This window comes from Arachis duranensis, chromosome 10 (assembly GCF_000817695.3).
Source record: "Arachis duranensis cultivar V14167 chromosome 10, aradu.V14167.gnm2.J7QH, whole genome shotgun sequence".
NCBI classification, from domain to species: domain Eukaryota; kingdom Viridiplantae; phylum Streptophyta; class Magnoliopsida; order Fabales; family Fabaceae; genus Arachis; species Arachis duranensis.
Genome location: NC_029781.3, coordinates 7,878,178 through 7,896,455, shown reverse-complemented (window position 1 = coordinate 7,896,455; position 18,278 = coordinate 7,878,178).

Below are 18,278 nucleotides of genomic sequence, written 5' to 3'. Positions count from 1 at the left end.
ATTTAATAATAAAAATAGAGTGGTAGAATGATAAAAAAAACCTAAAAGGGACATATGTAGCAGGTCAGATGGAACATTGTGTGAAAATAGTGTACTTCCAAAAGATGAAATATTGCGTGAAAATAGTGGTGAAGAACCAGTACTTCCAGCAGATGAAACATTGCGTGAAAATGATGGAAGGCCATTACTTCTAGCAGATGGACCATTACATAAAAATGGTTGTGGAAGGCCAATATTTCCAGTAGAAACAGGGAACATTCTTTCACAGAATCAAGAATGAAAGTAGTACAATATTAGTATCTTTTGTTAATGGGAGTAATAACTTGTGAGAAGGAAGAAGTCATATTTTTCTACTTCTTTAAAAGTTCTTAATTAACTTTTCAAGAAGTTAAAAGCATTTCTCAAAAATTATTTAGTTGGTTTTTACTTCTTTATTCTGTATTGTTGAAAATACTAGTAAAAATTACATATAATTTTGATATTGTCTTATTTTATGATTACATAAAATAACATGGCAAAGGATTAGATGGTCCCAGAACATTTGGACCATTAAATGGTCCCATAACGAAACATATTTTTTAAATTTTTTAATAACTGCTAAATAGTCCTTTTCTAATTTTAATTACAAATTAATCCTATATATTTTATTTAGTTATAAAAACTATTTTTTATTTTATAAATTATTATTTTATCATTCATCTATTATGTTTATTAACAATCAAAAACAAAAATAATAATGAATTAGATCCTCGATTGATCGTAATAACTTTTTGGCAATTCTAATCGATTAAAAGTTATCTTTGATCCGTTACATCCCTCGAGTATTGTGAAATCGTGTTTCATAGAGAATCAATCGATTAAATTAACAAAATAATCGATTGAATTTCAGGTTTTCTATAACTCAATCGATTGGATTGGACTTCAGGTTATCACAAAACAATCGATTGAAAGTTACAAGGCATGATGGTTTTCGCAAAAATCAATTAATTGGTCATATTAACCAATCGATTGAACGATGACTAGAATGTGGGCTTTTTATAATTCAATCGATTATTTATATTACCCAATCGATTGAAAGTTTCAAAGCAACTTGAGGTCTCACAATTCAATCGATTGGTTGTGTTACCCAATTGATTGAAGTTTGTACGTGACTAATGGTATATTCCAATTCAATCGATTGGTATGAGAATTCATTGAATCTACATGTGGGGTGCCCGTCATGCAAACTTGTATAGAGCTACTAGAGAGATTTGCTGCTGAGTTATACACTAATGAGATATTTCTATTGTTTCGGCCATTTCTCTCTAGAGCTGGATCAATGCGGGTGCTAAACATAGAGAATAACGATGATTGCATAAAGTACATTGTGTGTAAGCATGGGAGGCCCAATTTTATGTGAACTGTTGAATTTCGTCAAGAAGAAATGATCTTCATGTGTACCTGTTTAAGAATGGAGTCATTTGGAATTCCTTGCGAACATATTATGAAAGTTCTGGTTGACAGAGACATTTGTGAGATTTTCCGGTCATTGGTATTGGATAGATGGACAAAAAAGGTGAAATTAGCACTCAATGATGCAAGTGAGTTCACCAGGGATGCTGTTGTTATTAGTCATCAAAGTGCCTTGATGGAATTTTCTAAACAATTGGCTGCTGTTGCTGCTAAAGACCCAAAGAGATATGAGGAGACACATGACATAATTATGGGATTGTACTCATCTTACAAGGTTGCAGACGAAGGCACTAATCAACCTCAGTCAGGTATAGCTAAAAGTAGTAATCCGTATGTGCATCAAACCAATATAGGCTCAGGACAACCATCTAAGAAGAAGCGGCAACTTTGTAGTGTTTGTCAAATGGAAGGACATAAGCCAAGGACATTGACAACAACGTTATAGAAAATGAAGCTAATGGTTCGGATGATGGCAACATGTATACCGAACCGACGGCTGATTTAGATAGTGATAATTAGCAACCTCCATAAACTTAATATTTTTGCGTAGAGAATCACTTTCATATTTGTATTTATACTTTTTTTACTATATTAATGAAATTTTATATATTCTTCCAATATTCGTGCTTATGTTTTTTAGATGAAATAATTGTCAAATAAATATCGGTTAGCAAAAAAGCGGTCAAAAAACTGATCAAACCGGCGTTTAACTGGTAAACCGGTAGAACTGAACAATTTTTTAGTGGGTTTTCGGTTTAAACTGCCTCACCAACGGCGTCGTTTAATGGGCTGGAAAAAAAACCTAGATCTAATACCCTAACGGCCTAACGCAGCCCCAACCCCATTCCCACCCTCTCATCTCTGAAACTGAAAATGGAAATTGAAAGAACAAAGTGAAGAACCCTAGCCCCTAGCGCTTAGCTCCCAGCTACCAGCTCCCAACCCCCAACCTCGCAGCCTCGCTCGTTTTCATCGTCACGCTTCTCTGCTGGGTATAGGCGTGCGTGTGGAAGTACCATCGCATGTGGAAGCTCTGTCGTCATCTCCTCTGTTTGAGAGCTCTCTCTTTGTGTTCACATGTGGAAGCTCTGTCGCCGTCGCGTTAAAGCTCTGTCGCCATCATGTGAAAGCTTTGTTCAAGCTCTCCCTCTCTCTGTCTTCACCGTTGTCTGTCTTTCACTGCTGGTAAGTAAATGTTGTTACTTGGAATTATTGTTATGTATACCGTATTTCTCTCTTGGGTTGGGTTGGATCAAGGATTTATTTTTATGATGCTAATATTGAATATTGAATATTGAATATTGTTTTGATTTATTGCATTTGGGGGTGGATATCATTTGAATCGGGATGCAAATTTTGATAACCACACCAGATATAACTTCCCTTAGAGATGCTGATAGGGTTACTGGTTTGCTTGAATGTGATGGAAGTAGGGACATAAAGATGATTTTGAATAGAGTTAAGACATATATGATTTAGGGTGAGGACATGATGTCTGTTCTTGATGTACAAGTTCTTTGGCAATGTGGCTGACGCTTGTTTCTTGATGGTGCCATCACATGATACATAATTTGTGTCATTTGAATTCACTGTAAATTATATGCTGTTGTAGCTTATTTGTCTTATGAATTCAGTGTCACATGAGTGCTGATTCAAATAATGAAATTTCAGGTTTATGGAGCCAATAACAAAAAGAGACTACCCAAGTTCCATGTAGCTTCTGGTGGGAAATAGGTTGCCAAAGTTCTCTTCATATCAATTAGGGATTTTAAGAGGGTCCTTTGATTTAAGTGTATTTAACTACTACACCTCCTCCTATTATGCTGCTGATGCACCAGAACTAAGTAAAGCCAAGCCTAGCTATCTTACAGATTCTCTAGTTACTCTTACAAGTAAGAACATATTTATGTACTAATGGGATAGAGTTTAACACATAATAAAGAATGATCATATCTTAGCTTAATGATGCTATTGTTCTCTCTAGCACATATATTAATTCTAAAGAACTTGTATTTGTCATTAGGACAAGCCTCAGTTACATTGTCAAAGAACTTGTATTGTAAATATAGCAGCTTGTTATATAATTTTATTGTTTTTTGGTACTCAATGACGTTGTGACATTAGACTTTTGAAATTACCACGCAAGTGCAAAAGGAAGCTCCACAAATATAAACAAGTTTAAAATACGCCTTATAAAATATGAACAAGAGGATTTAAGAAAAAAAATCCTTTGTGGCTTGAAAGGTCATTTATCATACTTCACCAAATTAGAGTAATTTACTTGCTACTAATGAATTAAGTATGTCCATTTTAGAACCACGTTAATCTAGGAAGAATTGCTTAAAAATTTGTAACATATATACTGCATATGTCTTAGCAATATATGAACAGATTATTAATTTTCTTTGGTATGTATTGCAGAGTCTTTTTTTTTCTAGTCAAGATTCAATAGAGAAGTCAAATCTTGAACATATGAAAACAACAAAATAGAATGCTAACAAATAAAAAAATGGAATTTTTTTTAAATAAATTAATTATATAAAATAAAATATAATTCACAAGACATAATATTTGTATGGCATTGTTGCTGAAATAATAAATAAAAATGACATTACTTCATCATAAAAATATGAGTTTTTTAAACTAAAATATCTATATAGTGCATAGAAATAGAGAAAAATTATAAAAGCCATAAAGCAATAAATATCTATTTAAGAAGTCATTGAAAAATAACTAAAGAAGTACATCCACCAAACATAACAAATAAATACTCAATAATCAAAGTATTATAATTTATCTAGATTACTACTATTATTTTTACATCTCAAGGTTTCTGTGCATATTCCAAAACTCATTGGCCGACGCTATAATTTGTGACTTCTTATGGTTGATCTGACTCCTGAGTAAATGCACAGTAGTTATCATGCGAATATCGTGATCCTCAAACTACAATTTATTTATTATGAATTAGTACAAAAAAATAGGGATTAAATATTAGAGAGTTGTTTTATAAATGCTCACCTTATTGTTACCATTTGGTTTAAACTCAAAAGTTATATCCATCTACTTCATTACCCAAGTTGCAGAGTTCCAACTTGAACTACATTGAGGTACATCTTCTGGCTGTTTAATTTTGTAGTCATGAAATCATTTATTATACTCTTGAATACCATCACCCTTGTAAAAATTCAACATGATGACTTGCTCCAGTACGTTTGCCTGATTTCAATTAACTTGTTAAACAATAAAAACAAAATATTAGCAAATATGCTTATAAAATTTTTTTTCTTGGCCTTACTAGTGTCTTAATAACACGTTCACGATAGTGAATTCTGTTATCATTAAAATGGTGTCCAAGTGGTAGATTGTGTGATCGTCAACTAAGATTACCATTAGATACCAGTGGTCACCTTGTTGAATAGGAACATATATCTAAACCATAAAATTTGCCTGTGAGTTATGTATGTTGATGAGGAAAAACTATATTCAACAAAGAATATCCAAAAAAATCTTACAAATTTTAAAATCAGCAGTAGATTGCATAAATTTATAAATATAGTGTTCCATCTTCTGCTTTAAATTTATCTTACTGAAAACATCCACCTAATTCATTAATGCATTCATATAACTGTTAATAGATGATAAAGTATGGTTCTATATTAGCATTGTATTTATAACTTATAATCAGTAAATTTATCTTGTTAGGGGTTATATAACATACCACAAATCTCGATGGAAGTTGCCATGTTGTCTTAAAACTTACATCAGATTGTTCATCAGTGCATCTCAATGCGGCCAATTCAAGAATCTGAACCATAATCTAAATATATTACTAGATTGTGCGGAAAATCAAATGTAAATTAATTAATAGATAATTTGTGTACCTTATCAGTAATGGTTCTGTCAAGTATGAAATGATCAAAGTCTGATCTAATTGCTCTGATTGTATCTGTTACCACAAGTTCTTCATTATATCAATTAAAAATCAAAACACATTAGATGGGTCCTTGTTGATCGACAACACAGATAATAGCAAAATAACTTATGATGGATCTAGCGAGGCTAAAAATGCATATGCATAGGCCTTTATCTGATCTTCCAAAAGACGCATGGTTGGAGTTGGCATAAATTTATACTTCATTGACAACAAAGTTTAACACAAAAGTATTAGCAATACATATTGTAGACTAGATGGTTAATTAGCACTACTCATAACAAACTAGATAATTAAATATTGGTATATAAGAGGTAATTACGTTGGTAATGGAAAAGAAATAAACACGTCTTCTATAGTCTTTTGTGGGTTGGCTCAGTGCATAAGACGTCTTGAATTTATTGAATGATTTGGGCTCAATCTTTGGCTTTCTAACTCCGCCTGGGGGAGTGAACGGTAATTTTTTTGTGTCCCCATAATAGTCTTACCCTAAGAAAAAAAATAGGTCAGTAAACACATATTATCATGTTAGGAATATACTAGTAAAAAAATGATGCATGAATTTTACTACACATGCATATACCTTTGATATATTTTTCTTTTTCGTTGCGGCTCTTATAGTTGGGGATACTGGTTTGTCCATATTGATTTTTATGTTGAACGCATCATCGTAAGTGAAATACCTCTTGTCTAGTTTAATAAGATCATCCTTATTGTCTGATATAGCAGTATGAATATCAATATCCGAACTCTTAGCCTTCAATCTATTTGAGAATAGACGTGTCTTTTGTGAAGAAAGTTTGGTTGGAGACTCGAAATCATTGTTCAGACTCAGTTGTGATATCATTGTCTCAACGCGGCTTACCGATTCAAGGATTTTATCAATTTTTTCGTCCCAAGCGATGTTTACAACTCTCATTGACTGCAAACATTTTAGGAAAATAATTTTATATAAATATAAAAATACAAAAAGAGTGATGGCTGTTCTGATGTGATTGTCAATGGAATAAGACAAAGATTTCCCTAATTATAACTAATAGCAAAAAAATGTTTATAATATATAAAATGTATTACATAATATAAATTGCATTACTATTTGCCAAATTAAATTACCTGCATGCTAAGGAGAACCTCTTCCACTTTACTAGACAATTCTTCACTTTTATTTAGATCCTTGTTTTAAATAACATCGTCATTGATAACTAGGTCATCCTGTAGAAAGAAAACATAAAAGATTAAACTACTCATAATATATTCTACTAAAAATTAAAAATCCATTACGTCTTACCTTAGTACTAGGAATTGTAGTTCCAATTTGATCACCAAAATCAAGTGTGATAAGATCATAGTCTGTAGCTAGTGACATATTCTGTGTATTACATGCATTATTGGGGACTAAATCTTCGTTAGGAAAAATATCTATGATTATTATCAACTAAAGAATATTGTATGAGTAGATTTGGTTGAAAGGCAAATACTTAAAATAATTTGTCAAAGTATGAAAAATTAGTCGGAGTGAGCACATATATATACATTCAATAAAGATAATCAAATTTTAATTTTATCTTTTTTAAAATTTTTAAACAAAGTGAACAATTCTAAAATTTCGATGTTATCTTATCTTTTGGTTAAAATCAAATACACATTGAATTTTATCTTGATTTTTATTTTACAATTTAACAAAGTAAATTTTATTAATTCATATGATTATATCTTATCTATAATTATTTTTAAGTATATAAATACTCAAATAATAATAATAATAATAATAATAAGATTAGACAGATCTCTAATAATTAAATAAAAATAGGAACAAACTAGTTGAATAGCACTATACGTGGTCAAGCACTTACCAATCGATTGAAATAATAATTGAGAATACTTCTATTGATTTCATTAACAAAACAATCGATTGAATCAGTAATTGTGGATACTTCAATCGATTGCACTAATAAAACAATCGATTGAATCAGTAATTAAGGATACTTCAATCGATTACACTAACAAAACAATCAATTGATTCAGTAATTGAGGATAATTCAATCGATTGCACTAACAAAACAATCGATTGAATGCATACAAACTCCTGATTGCAAGCATTATTCAATCTATTGGTAAGCTAATTCAATCGATTGAATGTATGTCAATTGATTTCAAGAACAACTGAAACAAATTCAAGACCCTGAAACAGATTCTCTTCATTCTTCGACATATTTTCTTCATGGTCCAAACCTTGGGATGATGCCCCTTGGGTTTGTGATGCCTAGATTAGTGTATAGAAGATCAATTGCTTCTCCTTGACGATTAATAGCTTCATTTTGCCTGTCTTGACGCTGCCTCATATAAGCAAATTGTCCCTCCATATAATCTTATGCTTCGTAATTCATCCATCAAATCTTGCATTGTTGGCAAAGGAGTAGTGGTGGTAGGGGTTTCTGGGATTGTGCTTGCACCTCAGGGTCTTGTGGTTGTCCTTGGATCTGAGGTTCTTGGGCGTCCGGATCAATTGCTTCTCAAATGTCCGTACTCTTTCATATTCCCGCTCCTCTAGAGAACATGGGAACGTGTTTGTTTCAAATTCTTTTTAGAAAATAGAGGACGTTTTTAAATCCAATTAAATAATAAAAATATATTTAAAAAAATCGTAAAATTGAAAATTTTGAATAGATTATAAGGAAGGAAGATTGGTTGCTTAAATACAATAGAAAAGAAAAAAGTTAGTTGACAAGTAGTGAGAACGTACAACATAAACAATTGAAAAATAAGAAAAATCGCATCTAGTGGAAGAGGATTTTGACACCAACAAAACAAACACAATTTCTGCTCCTATATTTGAATTTTTTTTCAAATTTAACGATGTAATTACAACATTTGTTAAAAATTCATTCCATCTAAATAGTAACAAAATATATCGATTTTTATTTTTTTAATCGATCCAAATTAATTATTAATATTTTTATTATTTTAAAAAATTATATTTTTATATTTAACCAACACATATCTCGTTTACAATGTTAGCGAATTATGAGTATAGTAAATGAGATATGTGGAGTACGTTAATTTTCACATATCATGTAATACGTGTTTAAAACTTGTGCAAAAACGTAAATTGTGTCCAAATTACCTATATTAGTAAATAAAATATTTAAAATATTTATTTTAAAAGAAATCCAAAAAAAGTGTTGCTCGAAATAGGCCTAATACACACTTTAACGGTTTAACAGAGAAGGTTGGAAAAATATAGTAACTAAGTTGAAGAATACCATAAGTGGATCCTACCATTTTATGTTTTGATCTTGTCCTTTATGTAATTTAAATTAAAAAAAAGTATTTTTTTTTGTTTTATTCAAATAAAATTAAAAGTGCTTTTTATATTTAATTTTTTTTAAAATTTATCCAAATATGAAATAGCTTTTTAAATTAAAAAAAGATAAAAAATTTAAATACTTTTTCCAAAACCAATTGCCCAATACAAACTCATCCTAAATCTAGTATTGTGTTTGGTGTAAAGTGTATAGGATTATATTATGACTCAATATCCTATTTGATTGGAGATAATTACAAAGACCGAAACAAACAAAATTACTTGAATATCCTTTTTTTTTCATTCTCTATTTCTCTTTCACTTTTTTCTTCAAATAGGGCAGGTCTCTTTCTCTCTTTCTCCCTTTTTCTTCTTCTCCCTTTTCTTCTTCAAACAGCGCATGGACGAGCAGCGGTGAAGCCTCAGGAAAGAGCGGTGGCGAATACACAAGGACGAGTAGTGATCAATGCGCAGGGACGAGCGACTGCAAAGGTGTGCAAAGACGAGAGAGAGTAAAGCTTCGAAGACGGAGAAAAAAGTTAGATGAGTGTGCACTGTGTAGAGAAAAGAGAAGACCAAATGAGTAGAGTTGGATTTTTAAGTTTGGAATGAGGGTATTTTGGGTGAAAAAAATTATTTAAATTTTAGTCTTGTCTCCAAAAATTTTAGTCTTTTGTATCTCCACTTTCTGGAACTACTAATAGACTGAAATTTGGGAATGGAGAATGAAATTTTAATTTCAATCTCTGACCACCAAACACAGTTCTAATCCATTGCATAAAAGTCACAAAAAAAAACACAGTTCTAATCCTTCAGTCTCAATCCCAGTACCTCTTACCAAATGCTACCTTAAGGGATCCTATGCATTACTTAATCTTTGCTAAAATTTGAACCCATGTACAGTAGATTAAAAAAATGGGAAAGTCTAGAAGGGCAACACTTTTATTAAAATCTGGTCAGCACTTAACCATAAAAAGGAAAGTGAGTAATCTCACACCATTAGATGTAATCTCACACCATTAAAACTACTGATGATGACTAATTGATAGTTACAAAACACAACATTTGCTACCCCTAGCACTCTTCTTAAAAAATACATGATTCGCCCCTTGAACTAAAGTCTCAGCTGCTTCCAAATTCTTGTTTTAGGGTTTTACTTTGGACATAGATGTCATTTTTTTGTCATGATACACATGGACATGGTAACTCTTGTTTTCTCATATTTTTTTGGTTGGATTCCTTATTTTCTTGGGCTATAAATAACTATTGGACTGAATTTCTGACCTAAAAACAAAAAGAGGTTTTTGACGGAAGTTTATAAAATTTCAAAATCTTAAAAAATACCATAAATAATAATAATTTTTTAGTTTATATTGGCGGTTGAAGAAAAGTTATTTTTAAAAAAAAAATCTTAAAAGAGATTTTTATTACCTACAAAAGTTCTAAACATTGACAAATTTACCAATAAAACAACGAAATTAAAGTTGTACACAAGAAAAATGGGTTCCGTACGACAAAACTATCCAAATCCTAAAAAACTATCAAAAAATCCGAAATTATCTTTCTTAGCCTAACCTAACCAATCCTAATTCCTAACCCCTTTGTAGTTTTATCACCACTAAATTCTTCCTCTTCAACTTTCATCCACATCTACCACAATCGTCACCCCAATCACCACCTCCGTCGCCTCCTTCTCTTTATCACCACCATTCTCCCAACAAATAACCAGATTCAAAGGTCAAAAGTTAGATAGAACCATAACAACACCATGAAACCATAACCAACTACCAGTGCCACCATTCTCAAAACCACGGTCTTTGCCACTGCCATAACTGCCACTTCCATCACTACTGTTTCTTTTGTATCATTCACAACGGTCACCACCATGGCGAAATACACCATCACCACCATATCCATAGCCTCTTCTATTTCTGAAGACACTACCGTCACTTCCGCCATCGCCACAAATTGAATCTCGTTGACAGTGATGTTGCGGTATTCAAAGTTGGAGCCGTTAGCAAGGATAGTGCCTCCAGCAATGAGCTTCATCGATGGTGGCAACAAGCACAGCGGTGGCAGAATGATTCCTCCTCCATCACAACCCTTCTCTTTTTCTCTGGCTAATTCGAGCTCTCTCTCTCTTTTCGTTTTCTCCGCCTCCAGCTACAACGACAACAAGAAAGTCCTCCTCCGGTGGAAGCTCTGACAGCCATGACTTCGAGGGAAGTTTTGGTGACGACAACACGTCCCTTCCTTTTTCTCTTTGCGTTTTGTCATTCTCTCTCACTCTCTCTGTTTCGGCCTTCTCTCTCACTCCTCCTCCCTTGCTCGATGGCAATGGCGACGGCCGCTCCCAGTCCTGCCAGCACTGCCTTTCTTCCTCTCCTAGTCTTTGAAAATTTTAGGAAGTTAATTGTGTTGCTTATAGTATTTGTAGTGGGATAGAGAGGGGGATAAAGAATGAGAAAAATTAGGGTTAGAAGAAGGATAATTTGGGATTTTTTGGTAGTTTTTTTTAGGGTTTGGATAGTTTTGTGGTACGAAACCCATCTTTTATGAGTACAATTTCAATTATGTTATTTTATGGGTAGATTTATTAATATTTAGAAGTTTCAGTAAAAATGGTAGTTTACCCTTCATTAAAACTTTTTTTAATTCTTTTTCATTAAAATAAAAAACTGTAATGACAATAGAATGGGGCGACTTTGTGTACGTACTACTTAGCTTCCAGCAGATTTTACTTTGTCCTATATAAAAGTTACATAGCAACTTGTAATAAGTAAAAACTTAGACTCTAATTTGTCCCTGTGAGTACTTGTTCTACCCTTACTCATTTTAGTAATCCTTAAAATTCAACATACAAAATTAAATTTCAAAATTCATAAATCTTTGATCATCATCTAAAAATAAATTAAATTAAAAAAAATAGTCATATAAGGTCAAAGATAAAAATATGTTTTACATTAATTTTTTATTAAATTATATATATTAGATATATATCGAGGTAACTACAAAAATAACTCCACTTCGTCCCACCAAAATATTCACCTTTATAAAAACCTATCTATGAACTGAATTGAGTAATTAACCGCCTTAATTGAATAGAGGCTGTTTGAGTACTCGCGAGTATACTATCATTCCTAAATCCTAATTACTAACTTTAAATAAAAGCTTTCATAATTAAAAGTGTCATTTTTAATTTAATTTGTTTCTAAACACTCTGTCAAGGATCAAGATCTAGAAGCTATAGATCTTTGTTAACTATATGTAGTTGAGTCAATAACCAAAATTTTGTTACAAGATTCAGTTACACAATATGTCTTTATAAATAAATAATGCCTTGTACATAAAGAAGAGAGTTTAATACATGATAGTTCATTTTAATTTTCTCTCAATTCACTTCTTCTCTATTCTTCTCTCTTCATTCTACAATTTTATTTTCTGCATCATCAACTTTACTACTCTTATCAGAAACTTTACATGGTATCCAGAGCCTAATAGTTGACACCATGGCTATGATCATTTCTAACGCTTCCAACTCCAAATATTGTTTACCAATTATCTCTGATAAGCTCAACGGCAACAACTTCCTAACGTGGAAACAAAATGCAGTCATCATAGTGGAAAGCCAGAATCTTGAAAGCCACTTCAAGAAGGAGAACATCCCAGCTCAAATGGTGGATTCTAGAGACCCAGCAAAGCCAACAAAGACTGAATCAGAAACCTTTAAAGAATAGAGACTCCAAGACGAATCTCTTATGACCTGGCTATTGGCATCTATGGATACAACCTTCAAAAACAAGATTGTGCACTGCAAATTCTTCTATGAGATGTGGGATACTATTCTTGAATTCTTTATAGCATCATCAAGGGCAAGAATTCAGAGTCTTCAATCACAATTAAAGTCTGTAAGACTCACTACTACCACTACTGAATATCTTACAAAAATTAGGCAATTAGTAGATTCATTAATTTCCTTAGAGGTACCGTTCTCTAAAGATGAATATATTCAAACCATTCTTGACAGAGTCACTGAAGAATATCAAGGCTTCATTGGCACTGTCATGGCAAAAATGGGCAAGTTTACAGTAGTTGAAACAGAATCACACCTGGTAGCATATGAAGACATGTTAAATCGATTCAAGAAACCTTCACAACCAATTCCTTTAGCCAATTTATCTCAATCTTCTATCCCTTCGGATCAGAATTTTCAAAGAAACTACAATCCTTCTAGAGGCAGAAGAAGAGGAGGAAGATTCATGAGAGGTGGTAGATTTACCAACTCAAGTCGCTTGTTTTGTCAGATCTGTAATCACCCCAGACATGCTGCTTGGAGTTGTTATTACAGATTTGACCAGCAATTTCAGTCACCTAATGCAACGTTTTCAGCTCAATCATATCACCCTCCAGCTCCTCCACCATTCTTTCATCAACCTAGGGCATTCTTGGCAGCACCACCATCATCATCATCGTCACAAAATACAGCTTGGTATCCTGACTCTGGAGCTAGTCACCATGTGACAGCTGAACCTAATAACCTTCTTCAAGCTGCTGAGAATAAGATTGGGTCAGATCAGTTGTATATAGGTAATGGTCAAGGTATCAAGATTTCTAACTCTGGTTCTTCTACTCTTTATGATTCAAATACTGCTCTTTCTTTCAAATTAACTAATCTATTACTTGTGCCTTAAATAACCCAAAATATCTTAAGCGTTTCTAAATTTGCAGCTGATAACTCGGTCTTTTTTGAGTTTTAGCCTCACCATTGCTTTGTTCGTGATTAGGCTACCAGGAATCATCTACTTCAAGGGATAGCTAAGAATGGAATTTATGTGTTTCCCAATCTGTTTGTACCAAAAACTCTTTTTCCAACTCCAAATTGTGTAAAGCAACAAACTGCATTAACTGATACTTCAATTCCCAATAATTCTGTAGATATATGGCATAAGAGACTTGACCATCCCTCTATGAAAACTGTCTCACATATTCTGAATAAAAATAAAATTTTACATTCAAAATGCTCTACTCCTATATCTATTTGTGAATTCTGTTCTATGGCTAAGTTACATCAATTACCTTTTCCAAATTCTCAATTTGTTTATGTGCATCCCTTAGAACTTGTCTATATAGATATATGGGGACCAGCTCCTATAGTTTCTAAGAATGGTTTTAGATATTATATTAGTTTTGTAGATGCTTATAGTAGATACACTTCTCTTTTTCTTCTAGTTAATAAATCTGAAGCCTTAGCAGCTTTTAAGCAATATAAAACTACTTTGGAAAGACAAACTGGACGTCAGCTTTAAGCTCTACAAAGTGATCATGGTCTTAAATTTTTGTCTAATTCCTTCAAGACTTATTTGTCTGAGTAGGGAATTATTCATAGACTTTCATGTCCTTATACACATCAACAACAAGGGATAGTGGAAAGAAAACATCGACATCTTACAGAAGTTGGTCTATCACTTCTTGCCACAGCTGCTCTTCCATTACAGTTCTGGGATTATGCATTCCAAACTGCTGCTTATCTCATTAATCGACTTCCCACCCCTGTTCTCAATCAATTATATCCATTGGAGAAACTCTTTCATCAGCAACCAGATTACACTTTTCTCAAAGTATTTGACTGTGCTTGCTATCCTCTCTTAAGGCCTTACAACAAACATAAATTTGATTACAAATCTCATTTATGTTTATTCTTAGGCTATGATTTTAGTCACAAAGGCTATAAGTGTCTTTCTCCATCAGGTAAACTATATATATCAAGAAATATTGTTTTTGATGAAACAAGATTTTCATACTCTTTCCATTTTACTTTACAACATTCTTCTATTTCAGACTCCTCACCTCTCTTACCTACACTACAAGTTATCCCTGGACCACCATCACCAATTCAATTCCATACACCTCCTTTGGAACCACCAATTTCTCCCTCCATCTCCTCCCCTCCCTCTTCAAATCTGCCTCACTCAGCTTCACATCTTACATCAGTAAATCGTGACCTTTAATCTCCCACAATGCCTACTGGCCCAATTCCAACTTCAGATATGGAAATAGTGTTACCTCTTCAACCACTCATTATCTCTTCTTCTTCATTACAAGTATCACCACCTCTTCCTCCACCACCATCCAACATTCACCCAATGAAAACCAGATCTAAATCTGGAATCTCTAAACCTCGAGTCTTTTCTACTATCACTTCCTCATTGCATAGTGATTTAGATTTTCTACATCATATAACAAAAATAGCTTCAGAAGCATTAAAACATGCTCATTGGAAACAGGCAATGCAAACTGAGTATTCTGCACTTTTAAAATGCCAAACATGGGATCCAATCTCCCCACCACGTAGTGCTGTCATTATAGGCAGCAAATGGGCCTTTGCATTGAAAAAGAACCCTCAAGGCCAAGTCATTAGATATAAAGCTAGACTTGTGGCCAAGGAGTTTCATCAAAGAGAGGGTGTGGACTTTGAGCAAACCTTTAGTCCTGTGATTAAACCTCAAACTATCCGAATTGTGCTCTCAATTGCCTTGTCTCGAGGCTGGCAATTGAGACAATTTGATTTTGACAATGCATTTCTCAATGGTGATTTACATGAAACAGTTTATATGTAACAACCTCCAGGATTTTGTGACACTAACCCTTCTCTTGTTTGTAAATTACAGAAAGCTATTTATGGACTCAAACAAGCTCCTAGAGCTTGGTTTCTAACCTTATCTGCCACATTAAAGAAGTTTGGTTTTATTAGTACTCGTTCAGATCCTTCTTTATTCATAAGACATACTAATACATCTGTAACTCTATTATGTGCATATGTTGATGACATTCTATTAACTGGAGATAACCCCTCTGAATTACAATTATTAATTCAGCAGCTTCACTCTATTTTCTCTCTTAAAGATCTTGGCAAATTCAGTTTTTTTCTTGGCTTAGAAGCCAATTATGTGCATGATTCTCAAATTTTACTACATCAAAAGAAATATATCACTGACTTACTTGATAGAACCAAAATGACTATGGCTAATTCAACCCCAACTCCTATGGTTGCTTCTTTAAAATTGTCAGCTAATGATTCCTCTCATTTTGAAGATCCAAAAGTATTTCGTTCTATTGCAGGGGCCCTCCAATATCTCACACTTACTAGGTCAGACCTCACATTTGCTGTTAGCAAGATTTGTCAGTATATGCACAATCTCACTGTCAATCATTGGAAAGCACTCAAAAGAATACTTAGATATATTAAAGGAAGTATGGATCAGGGTCTCTTATTTACAGCCTGTACTGACTTTTGATTATTTGCTTTTTCAGATGCTGATTGAGGAGCAGATGCTGATGATAGAAAAAGTGTTATTGGATATTGTGTCTACCTAGGAACAAACTTGATTGCATGGAAAAGCAACAAGCAACGTGCCGTTAGCCGATCAAGCACAGAAGCTAAGTTTCATGCAATTGCTGCAGCTCAATCTGAAGTCATTTGGACACAAAATCTGCTTCATGAGTTACATCTCTCTCTCACCACAGCTCATACTCTCTACTGTGACAACCAAATTACTTGCCTTCTTGCTGCAAATCCAATTTTACACAGCAAATCTAAGCATTTTGAGCTAGATCTTCACTTTGTGAGGGACCAAGTTACACATAAGAAACTATTTGTCACTAATATTCCTTCCTCAGATCAGGTGGCTGACATATTTACCAAGCCACTATCGATGCCTCTCTTTTCCAAATTTTGTGGCAAACTTCGTGTGTGTTCATCCCCTACACTCAGTTTGAGGGGGGCTGTCAAGGATCAAGATCAAGAAGCTACAGATCTTGGTTAACTATGTGTAGTTGAGTCAATAACTGAAATTCTGTTACAAGATTCAGTTACACAATATGTCTTTATAAATAAACAATCCCTTGTACATAAAGAAGAGAAGAGAGTTTAATACATGATAGTTCATTCTGATTTTCTCTCAATTCACTTCTTCTCTGTTCTTCTCGCTGCATTCTACAATTTCATTTTCTACATAATCAACTTTACTACTCTTATCCATGGTTCTAAAAACCGAACCAGACTGATCGGTTCAACCAGAATAACCGAAAACCAATCACTTAGCCAGTCCGGATAAGTCCAGAAACCGCTTGACAAAAAACCGGTGAAAACCGGTTGAATCGGCGGTTAACCGGTGAACCAGAAAAACCGTCCAATTTTTTAGCAGTTTTTCGATTTGAAAACCCCTTCAAAACAGCGCCGTTTTTTGCCTTAAAAAATAAAACAAAGCCCAGACCCCCACCAAAAGTCCAATACTCCCACTCATCTCCTCTCATCTCTTTCTCAAAAAATCAAAGTTGAAAGAACAGATGGAAATCTTAACGTACTAGCCGCCGCACCCACCACAACCATTGGAGCCGCCGCACCTACCGCAGCCCCACAACCCCGCGAAACCCACAGACACTGGATCTCCTATGCTCAAACGTGCTTTCTCACTGTTCGCCGGTGTCGCGCCGTGGAAGCTCTGTCGTCGTCGCAGGAGCTGTGTCGTTGTCGTAGGAAGCTCCGTCACCGTCCTAGGAAGCTGTGTCGCTGTTGTAGGAAGCTCCCTCGCCGTCGCGTGGAAGCTCTGTGGCCGTCACCATATCCCCTGTTCAAGCGCTCTCTCTCTATGTGTTCGTCGGTGTGGCCGTCTCCTTTGTCGTCGCCGTCACTCCCCTTCCTCTTCGTTGCTGGGAAGTAGTAAGCACTCTGACTCTCTGAGTGTTGATGCAGGTCCCAATCTTCATATTTGCAAATCACTTCACTCGAAAGCTTTTATGAAAATTTTAAGACAAATATGATTACAATTGGCATCAAAATTTTCATTATTTCTAAAATTGTGAATGAGTACATAGTCTCTTATTTTATGAAACTGGAATAATCCTGTTGATTGTTGATTTATGATTCTAGAATGATTTTCTAAAATGATGATGATGTTGTTACTGATATATTGTTGGCTTGTTGTTGATTTTTTGATGATTACTCATTAGTGATGATTAGTGGCTTTGTTTAATTCTAAATTGGAGTTGGATTTAGTTGAGTTACTAGATTTAATTCTGAGTTGCTGAGTTAATAATATTGATTTTGTTGATGTTTGCTTATTCTGAAATGTTGATTTTCTGAAATGAGGATGATGTTGTTGCTGATTTTCTGATGATTACTAATTAGTGATAATTAGTTCTTGTGGGTAGTTGAATTTTGTTAATTTTTTTTGGTGTAGAACATTAGGTGCAATTTTGAATTTTATTAGGTTAGAAAAGATCAAATTTAAATATTTGAAACTATATATTAAATTTTTAATTAATATTTAATTAAACCGGTTGAATTCCGATCGAACTAATAAACTAATAAACCAGTTATTTTATCGGTTCATTGACCAGTTCGATTTTCGCAACCTTGCTCTTATCAGAAACTTTACACACTCTTATAATTGTATGAATGCAATTTTTTTTCATAAAAAAAGTGCAACTAAACACAAATTTATTTGTATATTCATCTTTTTACGTGATTGATATGATTATATAAAAAAGTATTTTTAATTTGAATATTCTAACAGAAAAAATTTTAAT